An 11264-nucleotide genomic window follows, 5' to 3' on the forward strand; every position below is an offset into this window, starting at 1 on the left:
ACTTTATCTTTAGTGTACAAATACAAAACCTGGGTGCAGAACATTAAACAAACAGAAAAATATAAAAGATTTTCTCCAACAAAATTGCTTCTTTTTAATAAAGATTGTAGAACTTTAGGTACTTATATGGTGTACGGGATGTATTAGGAGACGAACGAAAACAACGATATCATAATTAAGACTGCCTTTTATAAATGTTAAACATTGATTAAATAGGTTTTATAATTAGGTTACACGTATTACATAAAATATGAACTTAAAAGATACATGGGTTATTCATACACTACAATGGTTTTCATTAAATTACTGTACCGGTAGTAAAACCTTTGACAATGTTAAGCGTGAAGTTGTCAGAATTGTAAGAGCAACCTGTGAGCAACCTAAGAGACCAAAAAGCAACCGTGGAACTGAATCAAGATGAAACAAATGAGATCAGTATTTACCCGTGGTGTTCGTCAAGGCTGTATATTGTATCTATGGCAATTCAATATATATTCCGAAGCAACTTTATGAAAAGCCATTGAATGACCAGAGGTTGGAGTAACGGGATTTAATAGCTTTAATAGTTCATGAAACTTGCGAAAAAAATTGTCTGATTATTAATGCAGAAAATACAAAGGTAGTGGAAATGTAATGGTAAAGATATTTCTCAAAATAGGCACTTTAACCTATCTGCAGCTGACAGAGTGAAAGATGTTGGAATAAGTTCGGCAATACAAGTCTCCTTTGTTACATATACGCCTGTGAAGTTTGGATATTTAAAAAAAACCCGCCGGACTTTAGAAGTATTTAAGATTGGATGTTATCGCTGCAAGCTTTGTATATTATGGATCTCTAATGAAAGAAGTCTCTAAAGATAAAGTTCTCGATCGAGTTGGAATGTATAAAAAACTTGTGCAGAACATCAAACAACGGGATGTTGAGAACCGGGGCCAATCGCTACCAGCTAATTCAATTAATTATAATGGATAAAATCCCGGATAAACGGCGTATTGGAAGAAGAAAGAAACCATGAGATCGAAACGTTAGGGGGTATTTCGTCTACAGAACGCAGGATAAGACTGCTTAATGAGACTGACGGTTAACTTTCAGTAATGAAAGAAGAGGAACTAATACGGCCAACAACGGAGACTAGACTTGCGCTTTCATGGAGGTTCTACTACCAATAAAAGTACTTTCCCACAAAACATAATATAAATATAAAACATTTATTTGCAACTAAAACATAAAATATATATAATATTTTCTACCGCATTTAACATGGTGAGTGTACAGAAGAGTTGTTCAGATTAATACCTGCAGCTGAGTTTCATTAATGGACGTCAAGGCGTAATACCATCCACATCACCTTCACGTTGTCGTTCTACAACTGAGCGTTTTTAAGGCAATTCTTACGTCGCACCGCCATATTGTGGAACCAGCTGCCTACTGAAGTGTTCCCGAACAGTATCACTTTATATCATGTGAGCCTCCTGCTCGTTTGCCCCTGTTATTTAAAAAACAAATGTGTCCAATCTTATATGTTACGCGTACGATTGCAACTAATTATGAATTAATATACAATAAAATAAAAAATACCTACGTTCAGCCATAATATTAAAAAAAAAACACTAATAATACCGTAGATAAAGTAAAATCTTTCTAAATAAAATTAAGAATTACTTAGATAAGGGGATACAGTTATTCAAACATTTTCAAGACCAACAAATTATAGCAATCTATTTTATAGAATTCCCCTGGGATACACCTGAACGTGTTTGATCGAACTAATTAATAACTGTTCGTTAGTTCAAAATAAATGAAAGTTATTTCGTACACTTACATTTTTACTTAATCATATCTTTAGAATTAATTACCTAATTAAGTATTTGCGTAAGTGGGTGACTTCATCCATAACATTATTTAATATGGTAACATCAGTTATTAGGAAAACCCAACTCATTATAATAGCTTTTATTCTAATCGTTGCTCTAGTGGAAAGCTCGTTTAAATCCCTAATTTACACCAACAAATCAAAATCAATTATTCATAAAGGTACACTTATGAACACAATGTACACTTATGAACATCAAAAAGAAATGCATATAAAATACTTCTGACTTTACATTTATTGCCAGTTCTCAAATCAAGGGCGTCAAACGGAAGAGAAGAACTGGCAATAAACTCTCTGCCATTTTTTTTAATCACCAAGTTTTACACAATGTTTGGAGCTTCAACCATTACAGCATATTCCACATGACATCTTAAGTATTTAATAGTTAATTAATAATAATAAAATAAATTAAAAACAAATATTGTCCCTCTCCTGGAGGAGGCATGGTGAAATAGGAGCACGCACTTATATTCTCGTGGGATCAACACGCAAATACGTAGTCGAAATAACTAATATCACCCCATACACGAATTCAAGTCCGACCAGTCACCACAATTAGCACCCGTTCACGAATATGACGCATGGCCAGCCATCGGCCCCCTCGCCAAATTTTAGGGAAAGAGAAACATGGATGCAAGAACAGATGAAAACTAGTAACATAAAGGTGGAATATGAAGGAAGGAATTTGAAGTTACGCAAATGTATTATTACGAAATACAGTTTTGTTCATATCTGTATACTGTATAGCATTACATTAAATAATGCTTTCAAAAATAACTATACATTACTGTTGTCGCATTTGTCAAAGCGTAATGGATGTGACAAAAGAATCATAAACATTATCTAACATTTATACGCCACAAATTGCTTTCACTCTATGTCTGACACATCATACAAAAACAGAGGTTTTTACTTTTATAAAGCATGAAGCATTGTAATAAAGTTAATCTTACATAGGACAATGTTTTTTTTAATATATTTATATGTAAGCGGTGTATACACAGTACAGTTTCCTCACCTAAGTATTCGCCTAATTAAGTAGAACAATTAAACAGTTTGTTACAATTAACATTTAATAAAATAATATCAATGACAGTTTGCATAAAAAAAAATACTTTTCGGAGGAAGGGCTTTACTGTCTGCTATGACTGTAATTATATACAGAACTTTTTTTAGTATACAAATTAACGTCAAAGTTAAATCAGTTAAAAAATACTAGTGGTTTAGTTGATAAGCCAATATTTGAAAGAATAATTTACGTGCAAGAATATGGTACACAAATGTTATGGTGGTACAGTCTTAGCTTCGCATATTCTGCCACACATAATGGCGTCAAAATTTATCGTATATAAATAAAAAGTACAATTTTATATAGTAGTTACTTATTAAATTATAAATCATTTTATTGTTGCCAAATCTTATATTATTTTATCACATTAAACTAATTTACATTATCAAATTAATACTAATTATAACTTGTCGAGAGCTCTACGAAACTGTGGATAAGAAAACGAAAACATTGTCTTGTTAATATAGATACAATTTCGATGTACTATCTGCATTATAAATTTGGACGATATTTAATTAATAAGATATATTAGTATATCTGATGAACAGAAATTTAAATTAAAATAACTTTTCGGTCATAGTTGCATGTTTTTGAGTAAGCATGAGGCATTTATAAAATTATTGATATAATACCATCAAGTTGATTTATCTATGACTGTATTAATTTTAAAAAACATACCCACCAACGATATAATATCTCAGTGTAATGTCAGAGACTTCAATCTCGTTGACAACCCCGAAGCACAAGCTGTAAATTGAGAGATCTGAACATAAAAACAATTTGTTATTTTGCATTTACGACGCGATACAGGACCGCCTTATATCGTACAAAGACCCTTGGATCTGTTCAAAAGATTTAGAAAATATTTGGATTGAAATTGTGTCAAGATTAGCCTAAAAGATTAAATCTTTCATGCTTCTTCAGGGTGAACTCAGTTGAAATAAATTTAATTTAAATTTAAGAATAAACACAAGATATTTATTATAGCTTCTAAGTCAGGCATGTTAGCTGAAGATAAAAACGGTTTTAATATCGGCTGGGGCATGTTATGAAGGTAATGAAGAACTAGGTTCTGTAAAATGGTTGTGACAAGGTAGATAGGTGTCATTGGACTCTGATTACGACTAACAATTTAGTCGTTTAGTTTATCAATATAACTGTGTTAAGCTGTACTATAATGTATGGGTCCAAAATGCGGTCCTGCCCGAGTGGCCCAAGAAGGAGCACTATCAAGTGACACATCTTTTCTTTTTACAGGGGTTAACTGAGATTTCCCCTGAGACCGGGGTGAGACGACACGACTTCTCAAGAGCATAGTCAATCAAACACGTCACAGACTTCATTTTATACGGAATTCATGAAAGTTATGTCAAAAGTTACTTTTGGGTTTATGAATAAAACTAGTCGGGTTAAATCAATAAAATTACTGAGTATTAAATGAAACCAAATCGTATATATACAAACTCTCAATTTAACTTTACAAATGTGTTGTTACATTGTGATTTTTTAGTGGGACCATTTTTCGTTCTTTTAGAATGTCGCTGAGAATCTCTCTTAAATTTTGGTTATTATCAGCTCAGCAATATATAACTTTAAAAAGAACAAAAGCTACTTTTAGTCTACATTTGATAACATCTTAAAAGTCTTCTTACTATTTTCACTTTGAAATATTCCATTTACAAAGCAAAATTGTCCGAGTGAGTTTCGATACGGAATCAGGCCACAGTCGTCAAGATTTTATCGACTGTCCGATCAATTGAATCCAGATTTTTATATACGATATGAAGTTTACTGAAAATTTTTAACCATCTTCAATTTGAACGTTCTCATTTCGGTATCAAGTCTAAAATTAATGAAACATATAACTAAGGACGATGTTGATTTGAATCTAGATTGCATTTTAGAAGGTATTAATTTAAGTTTACCTATAATTCAAGTACCTAGATTATGATTAATATAAAGTTCTGTTACAGTTGTAAGTCAATATTGTCCCGACAAAGGACCCTCAAAAAAGAGGTGGTCCACATCCTTTAAGAACCTGTTTTTATAAAAACTTATTCCTGTCGTTACCGGTGTTCTTGGCTCTGAATCTTGCCCTAAGTGCTTCCTCAATAGCCAATCTGTAAGAAAACCTCACATTATAAGCAGAAGAAAAATAAAAGAAATGCTCTCATTCTCATAAATATGACAATTAATCATCTTGACACAAGATATAGTGTAAAATGCATGTAACCCTGGATTTAACGACAGACTCCAAACAAGTTTCGAAATCAATTGGCTTTGGTTGGTTTAGCTTGGCTTCCATACAATTATACACTCTACATAGCATTACACCCGCTCTCAAAAACAACAACAATTGAGTAATAAATTGCTTCTTAAGTTTCTAAAATTATTAAAGACTGCGCTGCTGTGTACGTTCTTTTGTCGCTTATTATCTTAGCCCGCAATAAACTCGACTGTCGGCATCGTGCATTCGAACTTTCTCATAAACTCCTTCTTTTATTTACAGATTGGAATTGCTTGCACGTGTAGACCATGTTGAAGATTGTTGACCATGACTTATGATTAATAATCCTACTAAAACGTATAAATAATCAATGACTAATAGTCAGACGACGACAACTCTCTGTAACGCCATAAAATGCACAGTTCTATCAGTGTAGTTATATAGAGTTTACACTGTATTTTCTTATGAAGCAAAAAATAACCAAAGGACACCGTAGGATGGCATAATATCAACCCTGGTCCCACCATTAAATGGTCCCAACAGAGACAACGGCTCTCAAACAAATACATCTCATCCCGACACTTTAAATCAAGCTTGACGTATAAAAATCAAGATTAAGTTGAAGCCATAAGCTAAGATTGCGAGATAAAACCTACGTCCGTTACCCTCGTAGACGGGTATTTTTTTCAATTGAATATTTTATGTAGGGAGACCAAAATGTATGGAAAATAATATATTTATCTCAGTAGGTAAAAAGTATTTGTTAAATGGCATTGCAGAAGTTTGGCAGATGACGAAACGGTCTCCCGTTTGGACGAACGGTTATTTTGGAGTACGAACAACTAATCAACGCGTAATAGTCAACGTGAGGTCATTTTGTGACGCCGACGAGCTACACAAGTTTTTTGGAGGGCTGGAAAATAGTAGTTTATCTGTCATATTGAAAAAATTTATTGATTTTAAATATCATTAACTTAGTGTATATATTATTAGTTTTATTTTAAAGAAAAGAGTGTACCTATTCCTAATAGGCCGGCAACGCACTCGCGTTTGAGAGTGTCCATGGGAGGTGGTATAACCTAGCATCAGGTGAGCCTCCTGCCCGTTTGCCCCCAGTCCTATGAAACTTAATTTCTTATATCTATAAATGTTTAAATGTAGTATGATAAAATATGTGTTGATAAAATTTAAATATTCTCTTTATAATATTATGTTTTTTATTTATTTATTAGTAAGTTTAAATAAGTTGAATAAGCCATGTCATTAATTTTGTATGAATGTAGTAGTAGTCAAAAAGTATCATGGCTGCTATTTACCAGCTCCGTTACTTGTCAGTAAACTAAATTGGCTGGCATTGATGGCATATGAGATTTTATTTATGAAATGTAATTTTGACCAAATTAACCATGAAAGTATGGTCAGCCTACTCTTGAAAACAATTTGGCCTCGCCTGCAAAAATTTGCATAATGTTCAATATATCAAAACACAGTATAGTGTTTTTTATAGTCCAGGGGAAACAGGCAGGGGGTTCACATGATGTTAAGTGATACTTGCCAACCATGGACACTCAATGCCAGAGGGCTCGTGAGTGCGTTGCCGCCCTTTTAAGGATTGGTAAATCGATATCGGTAAATAATTGAAGAGTTATTCATCATACCTACATCAAAATTTTTATCAATTCAACTATAAAATTTTACTTTTTTAATGCAGATAGATGCGCATTAAAAAAGTAAAATGCAGTCACTAGAAACATACCCAAAATGTCACTTGAAGAATACTTTTGAGTGTTGGATGATTAGCTCACGAATTCACTTGGAGAGTAGCATCATCAATAATAGTAGTTACAGCTAATTATGGGCGTTCAGTTTGAACATATAAAGTTTATACAACTGTTTTTCTTGGAATCACCATGTATTCAAAACTTCAGTGGTCCCCTCATATTAACGGATTGGCGAAGACTTAGTTCTGCAGCTTTAAAAAAATTCGCTCACTATCTGGTGTCGATACAGCTAGACTAGTTTATTTTAGTTACTTTCACAGCTAAATGACCTATGGCTTATTATTATGGAGTCATGCTGCTGAAGTCGAAACTATTTTCATACAGCAGAATAGGGCTATTTGTGCAATCTATAATTAAACATGTAGGGAATCTCTGAAAGATAAATTCAAGGAAATGAATATACCTACCTTTCCCTCGCAATATATTTATGAAAATATTATGTATGTTTACAAAAGTAGTGATAAGTTTACTAGAATAAAACATACGCACAATGTTACTACTCGGAACAATTTTCTCGTACTAGGCTATCTAAAGTTAGTAATTATTTTATGGGAAAAGGGAAACTCTTCTTTAATAAAGTTCCAAAGGCTTTTTTATCTCTGTCTTTTAATAAATTTAAGAAATGTATTTAATTAATTTAATTTAACGATTATCTAGTTGATAAAAGGGCCTGGGACTAATGCTAGACAGGCTACTTCTAATTAATTTGCGATATTTGTTTTAAAATAGTGACGTTTGATGATTTGCTATTTTAAAAGAGTACCGAAAGTTTTTTACGCCGGCTTTTTCTCTCGGCCTACATCCTCTGTCTTCTTTGCCGATGAGTAGGGATGTCTACCTATTCAAATTTAATGACGTGGAATAAGTGATACTTGTATCTTATGGTCCACAATAAACATATTTTTTTTTCTTTTAACTCCATTTCACCAATGCAATGGCTAACAAGTAACTAAATTTTTCTAAATCATAAATTCCCTTGAGTATTTTAAAAAATACACCAGCGATTTTAAAACCTCTTTGGATGTCGGTACTCATTATTAATTATGTTCACAGTTTTTCAATTAACTCTGAGGGTCTCCCGCGAATTCCCTAATTCGATTGTTGATTATCATCCAAGAAACTAATTAGCGTGCTAATTAATTAGATATTTTGTATATATATCTTGTGTGTCATGTTTCAATTATCATTCGAAACAGCCATCAACCGCAAAATGAAGTGCATTGTAAGTGTAATATTTATTTTAAAGTTCTTTAACTCATTACCTAAACTCTTTGATTTTCCAATAGTCTAGTCGAGTTACTGACTAAATTTAAATTATTCATTTTGGAGTGATAGCTACTAAACTTGTTTAGTATTTCAATTTTAAACTTGACAAAAGCCGATTAAACTAAAGTATGTAAAATCAATATCTCATTGTTATTTTGACTTTATAATCCTGCCATGCTTAAGCAGCTTAAATATTGTCATTTACCGGATTGTCTATATTTTATTGTCATATAATGTAAATATTAATTTATATTTTATTAAATATAACTTTAAAAAAAAATGTTTACAGATTCTCGTTGTCCTGTCCTGCGCTGCAGTATTAAGAGCTCAGCCATTCGGAGGGCTTGGTCTAAGAAGAATGGGTGGGTTAGGCTTAGGTTCCGGATTAGGCCTAGGTGGTCTTGGAATGGGAGGAATGGGCCTTGGTGGTCTTGGAATGGGGGGAATGGGAGGAGGTGGTCTTGGAATGGGAGGAATGGGGGGAGGTGGTCTTGGAATGGAAGGAATGGGTCTAGGTGGGATTGGAATGGGAGGAATGGGGGGAGGTGGCCTTGGAATGGGAGGAATTGGGGGAGCTGGTCTTGGAATGGGAGGAATGGGGGGAGCTGGTCGTGGAATGGGAGGAATGGGGGGAGGTTACACCAGCGGTGGCGAATATGGCGGTGAAGGTTATGGCAGTGGCGCCAGTGGTGTCGGAAGCGAAGGTTACCAGAACGCTGGAGCGGGTGGCTTTCACAACGTTGGTGCTCATCACAATAAAGTTACATCTGTAAGTACACATTGGTTAACCACGCCTGTTAATTAGTTTCGTATATTTTCTTTATATTGGATTGTGTATAAAAAAATGGAAAATCTTGATATTTGTTCAATTATTTTTTTTTCTTATGCAACGCATTGCTTTTCGTTCCAGATAAACCAAGCTGAAGATTCCGGCTTCCATAACGTCGGTGGTGGATCAGCGATGGATAACGCGGGTTATGCCGGAAACGGATATAATGGATTTCAAAACGGTGCCTCACAATTTGGAAATGGTTTTGGATCTGGCAGTCAAGGAATGATAATATAATTATCAAAATATTAAAGACTTGTTTTAACCTTAATCTATAAAAATAAATATTTTAATATGAGTACAAAGCCTTATTAATCAATATTATTTAATGTCTAGTTATCTTGATAAACTCTTGATTGATATGATTGAATATTTGCTGAAAAATAGAAATTTTCTTCAATACATTATTACACTTAATAAATTGGACATTTATAAATCTGAAATAAAATTATAACGACATAATTTTATGATTTCCATATTTCTGTGAATAAAATTAAAAATTACTACAATTCAATAATAAATACGCATATATCCTATCTGTTCAGATTTCATTTGAACATAGACCTGCTGACGGTTCACGTGGCTCTTCTATACTTTAATAGCTGAGGGTTTGGGCTGTTCTGGCTTCTATGGCGTTGGTGGCGGATCTGCGATGAACAATGGCGGCTATGGCGCAACGGATAAAATTAATTTCAAAATCATCACATTATCACATGAATTTGGAAATGGCTTCGGAGCTGGACGTCAAGGGATTATGATTTAGCGAAGTATATGTGTAAATGTCTTCAATCACGCACTGTGTTAACTTTGAAAAATATAACAATGAGAGATTCTTTGATGTGAAGGCATTTCAAAATTAGGAATAATTTTAATCAACAAAGCCTAAAAAAATATTCCTACAGGTATCAATAAAATCTTTGAAGACGGTTTCGACAGCCCCATCAAAGTTAAATTCATAACGAGTCACGGGCTGCGATAACTGCTCTTTTTGGACATTTTCCTAGAATGTTTACCAAACTTTTTTGCGTTACTTATCGTTATAGAGCTTGAAAGTGTCGAGCCAATTATTATTATTTTAAAAAGTACTTGTACCCTTCACAGATATCTGGTACCATTTTTATATTTAAACCTTAATGAAAGAAGACAGTGTAACCTGTCTAAATAACATGTCTTTATATTATTTAATTATCGGGAGTTACGATACAGATAATTACCTCAGAGACTCCAGGTGATAGACACATAATGATTTATACACTCAATACATGCTTTACTTTTCCTGAATCTTGATATCATGATGAAGTGAGAGATAAAACACCTTGTAGAGGGTAAATTCTTTTCTTCTATACAATTGGTTTTTAGACATTAAGATTGCTTTTAAAATAAGACAATTTGTTAAATTGTAAATGCTGTCGACATTACTATACACATCTACTACGAAATTTGAAATAGTTGCCCACTGATGTATTTCCAAACCAATTTGACTTAGGGTCTATAAATTCTTAAAAGGCGGGCAACGCACTCGCGAGCCCCTTTGCCCCTGTACTATAAAAAAAAACAGTAACAGGGTTCTAGTCGTAATAACAATAATTTAGTGGCACTTAAAATTGTCATTGTCCTTATTTTATCATTATAAAATTTTATACGAGTTACACACTTGAGTTAGGTATAAAAAATTCATAAAACACACAGAGTACAACCATTTGCATGCAGAGGTACATGGAGAGTCACACATCTAAGCTATTTGATTTATGTATTTGTTATAGATGTTCTTGAATATTTATTTGAACGTCTTGATTTACAATGACTTGGAGTTCTAGTACGTTAGAATGTGTTAGTGCTATGAAACAAACAGTACCTAACTCTTCAGTCGCTACAGTAGTAAAAAAAATATTTATATGTATATATTTTTGTGAAATATATATCATTAAAATGTGGATGAATAAAGGTTCAATATGTTTTTTATTATAATAACTTCGTAAAATATATCCATAACAAGCGATTAAATTATTGATACAGTTTTCGAAATCTGAATATACCGGCTATTCACGAATGAAATATTTATTTTATTAGCGTTATATAGCGTTAACTACTTATAAGGCTTGAATATAAATCGTTTTCCTAATGAAGACGTCATTATGAATATTAGAGTTTTCATATGTTTTTACGACATGACGGTTTTCCAGTTCTGCTGTAACACCTTCTACGTTATAAACTCTAAA

The sequence above is a fragment of the Pieris brassicae genome, chromosome 5 (assembly GCF_905147105.1).
Source record: "Pieris brassicae chromosome 5, ilPieBrab1.1, whole genome shotgun sequence".
Lineage (NCBI taxonomy): Eukaryota > Metazoa > Arthropoda > Insecta > Lepidoptera > Pieridae > Pieris > Pieris brassicae.